Genomic DNA, 12,149 nt, shown 5'->3' with positions numbered 1-12,149 from the left:
CATTATATTGCTTCAATTTAAAAAAAAAACATGAATGGCCTCCTTATTACTGTATTATATTATTTTCTTTAGATAATTACCTATTTGTAATTCTCTCAGATTCTTATATTAGAACTACTAGTTAAGTATAATAGTTCTATTGCTCTTGCCAATTCTTTCTAAACCACCATAGAATATTATGTTTTCTTAATACCTAGTGACATAACATATAAGTATTTTATAAGGAATAAAGTTGAATATCAACGAATTCGCATATTTTTCACATATGATACACATATTGGCAAATTTATCCTTTCATAACTCAGGAACGTTTCCATCAAATCTAAAAGTGGGTAACAAGGAAATGCTCTACTGCATATTCCTAGTTGCATTATCAACGCGCTCCAGATTTCATATTGCAAAGATCATATGTAAGCATGTTGAAGGAATAATATTTCACCGTCTTAACAATGTGATTTTTACTTGCTTATACTCCATACTACAGCTTTATGTCAATTAAAATATCGACATACGTATAATATACAGGGTGATTCAGAACTTATCCAAAAAAAAATTCTGGATGTACAGGGGACCCTTACAAATACAATTTTATAAAGAAAAAATCAAAAAGGGCAGTTCGAAAATGATTTAAAAATACACTTCTGCACGGCACTGGAAACTGGTCCACTGTAAAACCTGACCTCGCACAATGCGACCGGCATGGCGGTGTGATAAAAACGGACAAAAACTTTCGCTATGAAAGAAATATGTAAATAGAATTTTATCGCACCTATTTTATATCGGCAAATTAAACTGCTTTTGCCTTTATTAATTAATAAAATTAATTTGTGTTTTTAAATAATAAAATCATTTGACATACCCGATGTTACAACAACTGTTCAAAATTTTATCCACCAATGTGTAAACACATTTGGGTCCGTTGTACTCAGTTTCTACGAACTAACACAAATGTCTTGTTTCACCATATCACAAATGCTTCACCATAAATTAAAACGATATCCATCAACTCCGAGTACACGCAAACCATTTTTGACACAAACTACCCATTTTTGACACTAACTACTAAAAACCTGTAGTAATCACCACAGATAACAAGTAAATATCGCAACGACGATTGCAAAATCCGAATTCAGTATTCGGAGTCGCTGAGGCCACGTGGCGAATGACGCTAGAGACTACAGTTGTCCAGCTATGTAGTGGTTGAATATTCTATAATAATTTTTTTTCTCGGAAACTGTAAGGATTTTACAAAAAATTTTTTTACGATATTGATTCCATTTCTTAAGCTGCATCTATTCCCAATTTTTTTTGGATAAGTTGTGAATCACCCTGTATATATTTTACTTTGTACGAACTTACTCTTTGACTTGAACCAATTGAACCACATTTCAGTTATGTACATAACTGAATTAAATTTCATAATTTCATAATACGATTCATAATAGTTTATTCGCTTACTAGACATTGGAAACTGGCGACAGGAAAATAAATAAACAGTATTACTGTAACAGTATAGTAGTATTTTATGCTAGTAAGCGGCTATACGCGTTATAGTAGCAGAAATGAGCTAAATATATGGTCAAGCTCTGTGCTCACTGTGCTGACTGCCACAAAAACACGTCCTTCAGCAACTTTGATTGCTCAAGGGTATGCCAGGCCGACAGGGCAAGCATTAGAGTGCCGCTCGATATGCATCGAATAAATTGATCGATGCGAAGCTGCAAATCAGAGGTAGACATGTACAGGCTGGTCCATTTTCGATGGGATTTCAGAGTATCTCAGAAACTACTAAAGACATAATAAATCTGACACCACGTTCTCGAGCTCGATTTTCATGGCAAACTCGACTGTCAAATCAGAAATTTGCTATCTTCATTTGTTTCTGAGTTACAGGGTGTTTCTCGTTATTGTGACACTTTTGGACATGTCTGTATCTCAGCTGTTAAATAAGTTAAAGTTAAAGTGAAAACTGCTTAAGACTAATTCTTTGGCGTAGAATTGAATGCCGGTATTAGATTTTTAGTAGGTCTTAAGTTTCTGGAGTTATGACCCAAAGTTATAATTTTTTAAATGAAAATCGTAGCTGGTTATGACCTAAAAAATGGAGATTTTTTTGCTTTTCAGCAATATACCACATGCTATAGTTATTTTTCCAAACACAGAAGATACGGGGTGTTTTATATATAAATTCGATCCTTTTTTACATTTTAATATGGCTGGCTATGAAAATACATACAAAACTATAATTCCTACTTTTACAAAAGTGACCCGGATTTGGCACAAGGGGGCAGGTGGCGCCTGCTCACACGTCTCTCGTTGTGCGTGACTTTTTGGACCGAAGCTCAATCACCGTGACAGAACATCCACCTTATTCACCCGATTTAGCGCCTTGCGACTTCTTCCTGTTCCCAAAATGCAAAATGGTGCTTCGGGGGCGGCACTTGGGGAATGTGGAAGCCATCAAGGCAGCAACGACACGGCAACTGAAGAACCTCACAACTGAAGACTTTCAGCGATCTTATCAACAGTGGAAACGGCGTTGGCAAAAGTTTATCTTGTCTCAGGGAAGGAGACCATATTGAAATACCCGAATAATTGTAAAATGAAGTTATTATTTCACTTTTATACGTATTTTCCGGACAAATCATAAATGTTTGCTATAAGGTACCTGTTTTTAAACTTGGAGAAACGAAACGAATATTGAAATCCATCATACAAAGGTAATTTATTAAATAATTAAATTTCTAGTCTTAAATAGTAGATTTCAGTTTAGTAACCTTTTGAATTTTATTTTTATGGCCTTCAATGCTGTACAGGGTGATTTACTATATTTTGACCCCCCTCTAACTTTTTTGTTTTAAGAGTTATAAAAAAAACGTGAAATATAAAAGTTGCTCGAGTTTTTATGAATTTTTCGAACATGGTAGTAGAAAAACAAATGAAGTCCAAACAAATTGGCCGCGGATGTTAACTTTGTTAAGTTAAATGGAACACCCTGTATATTTTTACATATTTGGATAGAACGTTCCCTGTTGAGCATAGTCATGTAGGGTTTGTTGGATCCATCTCTAACAATAAGCGAGATACTATTAAAAAAACGAAAAGAAGGTTTTTTATTAAGAAAATAAGACATCTTGTAATTGTTAGACCTCTTTCAGGCATTTCTGCCTTTTTCCGATTACGTAAGGATTTATAGATTTAGTTAAAATATATTTTGATATATCGGACATTGATACGGTCCAAAATGCGTGTAGGTAATGTAACGAAATCTCACTAATTAGGCCGTAAGGGGTCTAATTACTCATGGACATTATATGGTGGGTCGTGACAATGACATGTAAGGTCTTGACAACATTGTTATTGATTGACAGTTAGTATTATTATTTAATTAATTAAAAATTATTTAGAATTAAAATAGAGTATGGAGAAATTTGCTCTATTTTAATTCCTACAATATTTCAATTTTCTACTTCTGTGTAACCCATTTTAATTAAATAATAATATAAACTGTCAATTAATAACAATGTTGTCATGACATTACCTGTCACTGTCACGGCCTACCATATAACATTGTCCATGAGTAATTAGGCCTCTCACGGCCTAATTAGTGAGATTTAGTTAAAGTATCTATACGCATTTTGGACCAAATCAATGTCCGATCTGTCAAAATCTATTATAACTAAATCTGTAAATCCTTACGTAATTGGGAAAAGGCAGAAATGGATAAAAGCGGTTTAACAATTACAAGATGTCTTATTTTTTTAATAGAAAACCTTCTTTTCGTTTTTTAATAGTATCTCGCTTATTGTTAGAGATGGGCCCAACAAACCCTACATGACTATGCTCAACAGAGAACGTTCTAACCAAATATGTAAAAATACACAGGGTGTTCCATTTAACTTAACAAAGTTAACATCCGCGGCCATTTTGTTTGGAATTCATTTGTTTTTCTACTATCATTTTCGAAAAATTCATATAAACTCGTGCAACTTTTATATTTCACATTTTTATAACTCTTGAAACAAAAAGTTATAGGGGGGAGTCAAAATATAGTGAATCACCCTGTACAACTACGTGCTAATGGAATTTTGTTTTGTCCTCTCTCTCTCTCTCATCAGATCTCACAAGTAAAGATTCAATTACAAAGATTATAAAGATTTATCTGTAAAGATTCGAATTAATTTTAAAGATTGAGATATTAAGTAAATATTTCAGTGAAGACACGAGTTAACATTCGAGTGAATATTTGTGTTAAGATTTGTATAAAAATTACGAATCAAAGTAAAGAATTATAATTAGTAAAATTTCGAGTTATTAGCGAATATTAGTAGCTAAAGTTTAAAGATTTATGAGAAGTTGTCATCTAAGGGAATTTGATGTCCCGAAAATAAACAATTTTTATGGTAGCCTGACACAGAGAGATTTAGGTCCACCCTGCGACATCAGATTCGTATACCCCGAGTCCAACACACTTGAATCATCCGTAGACCGTTGAACATCAAAGTACCCCCACAGAACAACAGTGTGAGAAATATACCTGTGATTTTATTTTTATGCATTTTCTTTCTCCCCAATCCCAACCTACGGGATGAGGAAACCATTATAGGGTTTAATAATAATAATTTTATAGTAGGTTGGCGCCCATTTTAAAATCCTCCTAACCATCCTAACATGTTTTCATCAAACTGGTGAATATATGTGCTGCGATCAAAAATTAGAACTAACCCACTTCCCATTGCCTTCGCTACAAGAGCTGCCGTTCGCCCTTTATAGTTTGAACTTATAAACTATACGCTATAGAATAAATGAATGAATGAATGAATGAATTAATTAATTAATTAATTAGTGACTGTATGAATAAATCCATGCATGAATGTATGGATAGATGAATGGACGAATTAGTGATTGAAAGAATAAATACATAATTGAAATATTTAGTGGATTTATTTGAATCGCTGGCTATTCAAAACAACTTCCTCTGAATACATTTTTTGGCAATCTATTTCCTCAGAGTCCATGCGGAATTCCGCACTTCCTGGAACATGTGAACTGATAGGTAATAGCCTCCATCGATTAATACACGCAGAAAATTTCGGATCCGATAGCTGCTCAATTATCAGCCGCCCCACATAAATCCCCCCGCCGTATTTCGTTCCAGCGCCGCCCCCATTATCCCGAACTAAATTATTCGCCAGCGTTGCTCATACGGAGAAGGGTCTAGGTTATTATCAGCCCTGAGAAGTTAACTGTTGGGAAAGTGTTATCTACATACCATCTTATTTTATTAGGGTTGTAAAAACATATTTTGTGTTAAGCTCATTTACTGGGAGCATAAAGATTTATGGGAAAGGCGGCCTCCGGTGTATAACTACGCTAACTTTGCGCTATTGCCGAGTAGTGCTTCCTATTTTTACTTCAGTTTAGTGCTGGGGACTTGAGTTTATGGGAATAGAATAATGGTGGCGATGGAGGAGGATCCCTTTCCTAGACAACCAATTTTCTTTATGCGGGCTGGCCCGAATTTTGTTTTATGGTAGGTACTTCTGCTAATCTGGAGTGGAGGACAAGCTACAATGGTTTTAGATATACTGAAAGGCAACTATTATAGACCAATCAAAGAGGAAGTAGTAAAACTAACTTTTAATAAGGTTAAATTAAGAAAAATGTTTCTGCTATCTTGTCGCAAAAGATTCTTCTACCTACAAAGGTAAACTTACCTTCATTATTATACAAAGCAAATCTTCCTATACTTTCGAGCTACTGACTTTGAACCAGATACTGAATTGAAAGAGAGCTTTAAAATCGTTTCAACCATCTTCTATTACATTTTACTAAATAAAAAATCAATCTCTGTGATTGGCTGTTCAAAACGAACTTAATATACAGACTGGTGAATTGCTACTCCAATATGATCCAACTAGTTTAGATCCGTTATAGAATATTAAAGCTCCATGTCTTTAGAATTATGTATCTATTTTAGACATACAGGGCGTTAATGAACTTATGTCACATATTTTTGCCACATGTCCGTTATGTCAGAATGAGGTTATGGATTATTTAACGGATTTATGTTGAGTAAAATGTATTGCAAGGAGTCACCTTTTGGGAACTGCTGATTTTCATAGATGTTCAGCGTGACGTATCCAATTCGCTCGCACGCGTTGCAACATTGCCACGTCCTCTCGAATCGTATTACAAGCTTCAGCAATACGATGTAGCAGTTGGTCGATGTCATGAACTTCCGTGGAACAACACAACACTTTTCACATATCCTCACAAAAAGAAGTCTAAACCACATATTTTGCCGAACATTTAATGGCACGTCTTTCAATAACTCCGACAAGCGATTTTGCAAAAAATCTATATATCAAGCACCTTCTAAGCGTCTAGGCAATTCAAAATGTCTTATTAAAGTGTCTATTAACGATACCGACTCACATGTTCACTGAAAACTGTTGCTGAAAGGCACCGCGACGTATTTCGTGTGGATTTTCGATAGTCCAGTGGTGAGTATTGTGGACATTACGTACACCATTTCGACTGAAACATGCTTCACCTGTAACAAGTATGTGCGCTGTAAATTAAGGATTTCTTGCATGTTCCTGAAGCAACCATTCGCAAAGACCTCGAGGTAGTGGAAAATTCTCAGGAGTAAGCGCTTGAACACATTGAATATAAAATGGGTACAACTGAGCTTCTCGTAGTGTCCGCCACACAACAGGATGCGAAATATTTACTTGATGTGCGATATTTCTGGTGCTACGATGCGAATCTTCTTCGAAGGGATCTAAAATCATCTCCTTGACATTTAAGATTCTTGGCAGTTGCCCTGGACAATCGTCGCGTCTCGACCTCAGCACGATTGTACTTCACCGGTGTCCTAAACTTTTTGCGCTACAGCAACGAATGCTCGCAGTGCGGGGCATGTCGTTTAGGATATCTTGCACGGTACACTTGACAAGTTCTGTGGGTATTTTCGTTTGCTTCGCCATAATTATAAGCATATCATAATATTCACAATTGCTAAATAAATGCGCCATTTTCAAAAGAACACTTGGAAATACGGCTATTAAATGTACTCTCGAAAAACAGCACAGCAATCACTACAACAATGTATTACAAACTGACTCTCGAATGCAGTTCGGCTTCATAAGAAATCTACAAACTCGTAAAAAGTGTCACAGAATTTTTTGTGTGTACTCGCCGATATAAAATATATGTATTTCGGCAGTTCCAAAAATTTTAAAGTTTTAAACACATTTTTAATTAGCTTTCTTCTCTAACTTTAAACTTCCGATGCAAGTTTGTGACATCAGTTAACTCAGATTTTGCTTTCTTTTTCATCCCTTCAAATTTTTGACATAAGTTCATTAACACCCTGTATGTTGAAGATATGGGCCTATAATCATGTTCAATGACTTATTATGACAAATAGACGAAGAAGAAAATATGTTTGACAAGTAGCTCAAAATTTACAGAACGAAACTTCTATTAGGTACAATTTGTTTAAAATAATAACAATATAAACATATGATACAGTTAATATACAGAAAATTTTGAATGTACAGGGGACTCTTACAGATACAATTTTGTAAAAAAATCAAAATGGGCATTTCGAAAATGATTTAAAGATACACTTCTACACGACATGCTATAATTCATTTGGACTTGGATATGAACAAAATTAAGTAGCACCTCGTAGAAAAAAGAAAAAAAAAGAAAAATGCGTTTTAAAGCTTAGGTGGAACAGATTACGGGAAAAATTTAAACAATGAATTCTTATTCCTCATATCAAAAACTATAAAAAAATGTTTTGTATCATTTGAAAAACAAATTCTTTCAAACAAGAGAGCAAAAATGTAAATTTTTTTCGAAAATTATAATTTTGGGGCTCAATTTTGAGGGTGTAAATGGGGTGTTGGTGAAATTTGATTATTTTCCCCTTAATCTATTCCACCTAAGCTTTACAACGCTATTTTTGCAAATCTTTTTTCTACGAGGCGCTACTTAATTTTGTCCATACCTAAGTCCAAATGAATTATAGTGCGGCACTGGAAATTGGTCCACTGTAAAACCTGACCTTACGAAAGGCAAAGCATGTGATTGGCGACCGGCACGGCAGCAAAGTGTAATAAAAATGAACGGACAAAAAACTGAAAGAATTTCTTTCTCAATGAAAGAAACAAATGATATTCTATAACACTTATTTTATACTAGCAAATTCAATTGCTTTTGCCGCTATTGTTATTATTAATTAATAAAATTAATTTGTGGTTTTAATTAATAAAATATTTTGAAATACCTGGTGCTACAACAACTGTTCAAAATTTTGTTCACCGACATTTGGGCCCGTCTTACCCAGTTTCTACGAACTAACACAAATGTTGTCTTTCTTCACCATAACACAAACGTTGTCTTGCTTTACCATAAATTAAAACGATATCTATCAACAACGAGTTGTTATACACGTAAGCTCTTTTTGACAATTGAAAAACAAATATAAACACTATCGCACAGTGCACAACAAATGGCGCTAGAGACTACAGTAGCCCAGCGATGTAAGAGTTGAAAATAATACTTCAACAACAATTTTTTTCTCGTAAACTATAAAGATTTTACAAAAATTTCTTTTTACGATATTGACTCCATTTTTTGTGACGACAAATATTTTTGAATAAGTTGTGAATTACCCTGTATACAAATAAAAATCGTATAATCCAATACGGTTTTATACTCAATTAATAATATATCGCTACAGGTAGCGATAAAAGTTTAAGGTAGTAGGTACAGTTTATTATATAAATACATCATACCTTGTAGATGAACACTGACCTACACAGTATAAACAAACAATGCAACAGTATACAGATAAAAATGAAATGGAGTTCTACAATGTACTTTGTTGTGCATCTACCTACGTCTTTTGCAACAAGAGTAATTAATATCTGTCCATGTATCTACAATACATGTCTATCTTGCTGTGAAAACATCGAGGATAAACGTTCTTAAACTGTGTTTGATGAAAAAAGTTTTGGAAAGAGCGCACAAAATTAAAACCAACATATTTAAACCCTTTCCTTGTACATTGGGGTACTGTGAAATAACTTCTTTATTTGTAAATAAATTACTGCCCAGTTGAAGAAATATTCGACAAAAACCGCTTCCTCTTCTCTCTAGCGAACAACCCACTTATATTCATCTGTTTACATAGCCTGTATAACAGCGAGCAATTTTTAAACAAGTGTAACAAAATCTACGCTACTACAGCAGTATATTCATATTTCACGAGAAATTTAGGGTTACACTTAGTTGTAAATTATTTCTTTAAAACTTATCTACTTTAAGAAATGTGTTACAGGAGCCGAGTCTAACTCTCGGCGTAAGCCCGGTAAGTTTCCCAGTAAATAATTAATTTGGTTATTCGGGTAAATAAGAAAGAACATCATATCTCCATAATTACATGATACTGAAGTTTTATTATGGCTATATTTACCGTGTTCTAAAGTTTCCTCTGTTGTATATGAAACTTTTGTCTTTAAGCTCAGCGAGAGCCTTAAATAAGGGAATATTTCATGCTTATGTTTTATTATTTTATCTCGTGGAGGTAAAGCTTTTGTACTATTTAGAAAGCGTCTATCAAATGGAATAATTTGCGACAAAAACTGTACAAAACACTTCCTCATTAAACAAATAAAGAAACAATATTTGTTATAAATTTTAGACTAAAAATAATTAAAGTAAATGGCCTAAATATAGGCACCATTAAGTATTTGTAATTATAATCTTATTTCTCGATTTTGAAGGCACTATCATATACATGGTGGGGTAGCTATACAGGGTGGTCCGAATTTTATGCAGAAAACTTCGAGGGCAGATAGATCTCTTTAAAATAACATGTATTTGCCTTATAAACATTAATCTGGAACATCCCCGTTTTAGAGATACAGGGTGTAGAAGTTGTTCAAAAAAATAGATTTTTTGTTTATATCTCCGGAATCTATTGACCGATCTCAATAAAATTTGGTGAAGATAATGTATGATAGTAGGCCTTACATTCCCTAAAATATGAGCTTTAAAGGTTCAACGAGTGGTGTACAACCGGACAGGGGTCACCCCTTTTTTTACAAAAAAACCTACGCCACTGCATTTTTTTACAAGTTATTGTAATGGATTTATATTCTAATGCACTAAAGACCGAGAACTGAGCTATAAACGTTTTAAAATCCTGTTTTATTTATCTCAGGTGATTTTAATAAACAGCCCTAGTAAAAAGTTACAATTCTCTAGGGAAACACATCGATCTAGTTCGTATATTTGGGCATTGTAACTTATTTTCATATGAAACAATGGTACCTATATTTCTTTCTTCTCGCAAACAAAGTTTGGAGAGAAATTTAAAATTAATGCATCTTATGATAAACCTCTATAAATGTCAGCATATTCCCGAGACGACAGATATATGGTCATAAACTTCGTAATAAAAATCGTATTCATGGAAATCTTTTCCTGCTTTATGCGAATAGTTTTAACCTCAATTTTATATACAGTTATATCAGTTAGAAGCACTTGTTTTAATATCAGAAGGTATACATGAATAAAAAGTCTGGTTATGTATACAGGGTGTTTTTGAATGGAGTAGCATAAATGATACCAGTGAATCTACATTTCAAAAGAACACGATCTGCAAAAAATCGCCTTAGTAAAATGTTCACCCCTGAAGAGATATGGGCCATCAAAGTTTCCAAAAAAATTATGAAAATTGGCTGTAATTTGAAAACCGAACGAGGTACAAATAACAAATTTTTTACAGGTTGTTTACTAATACAGATGCGAGTTTTCAACTATTTTTCGAAAATTTTAACCCCTCGAAAGGGGTTGAAATAACCACCCCTCAAGCCATTTTTTGCCATAACTTTTATATTTCGTAAAAACTCGATATCCAAAAATACGCATTAGATAAACTGGTTCTTTTAGAAACTTTTACCTCTCTAGCAATTTTCCTTTAAAACTTTTCGTTTATTAATAAAAAAATAAAATGTATTACCATTCACCTCACACCGTATATGATTGCAATCAATCAAAGAAAAACTAAGTGTGCTGCTGTCATGCCAGTTGTCACAATTAACTCTTCTGTAAGTTGTCACTGTTATCAGCTAAATACTTTTTGGGTGTAAATTAACAAGAATTATGCCAAATTTTACTAATGATGAATATGTGGACATGCTACAAGTGTATTTTGAATGTCGCAAAAACTGTGCTGCGGCAACAAGAGCGTATAATGAGAGATATCCAAATCGTCAAGTTCCCCACAGACAAACTTTTTCGGCGGTAGAACGAAGACTTCGGGAAACTGGAAAAATACAGCCGCATATTGAGGGTACCGGCCGAAGACCTACTGTTCGTACTATTTATCTTGAGGATGCAGTACTTGAAGAGTTTGACGAAAATCGTCAGACTAGTACGAGAAAAACAGCAATGCACTTAAATGTGTCCCATAGTGTTGTTTGGAATATTGTCCATGATAATTTATTATATCCTTTTCACCACCGGCCAGTTCAAGCTCTACTTGAACCAGACATGCATAAGCGAGTTGTTTTTTGCGAATCGTATCTTAATATTCTAAGAAATAATTTGAATTTTGCCTCAAAGATACTTTTCACAGATGAAGCAACTTTTCAAAGACATGGTTTAACCAATATGCACAATCTTCATTCCTGGGCTCATGAAAATCCTCACGAAGTATCTATGACAACATTTCAACATAATTTTAGTTTAAACATTTGGGCAGGAATTGTAGAAAATGTGCTTGTCGGCCCTTTTGTTTTACCTCATCGACTTGGTGCTGTTGAATATTTGCAGTTCTTAAATGAGCATCTACCACCACTTCTGGAGGAAGTACCATTAAATGTACGTCAGGCCATGTGGTACATGCATGACGGGGCTCCTGCTCACAGCACTGTAGTAGTTAGGCGGTGGCTTAATTTAAATTACCCGAATCGTTGGATAGGTCGCGGCAATGAGGCACCTATCTCTTGGCCTGCACGTTCTCCCGATCTAACGCCCATGGATTTTTTCTTTTGGGGACATATAAAAAGTATTGTTTATGCGACCCCAGTTGACAGTGTTGAAGAGCTACAGGAAAGAATATT

The sequence above is a fragment of the Anoplophora glabripennis genome, unplaced genomic scaffold (genome assembly GCF_000390285.2).
Source record: "Anoplophora glabripennis isolate ALB-LARVAE unplaced genomic scaffold, Agla_2.0 scaffold350, whole genome shotgun sequence".
In the NCBI taxonomy this organism is placed as follows: Eukaryota; Metazoa; Arthropoda; class Insecta; order Coleoptera; family Cerambycidae; genus Anoplophora; species Anoplophora glabripennis.
This window is presented reverse-complemented; position numbering follows the sequence as displayed.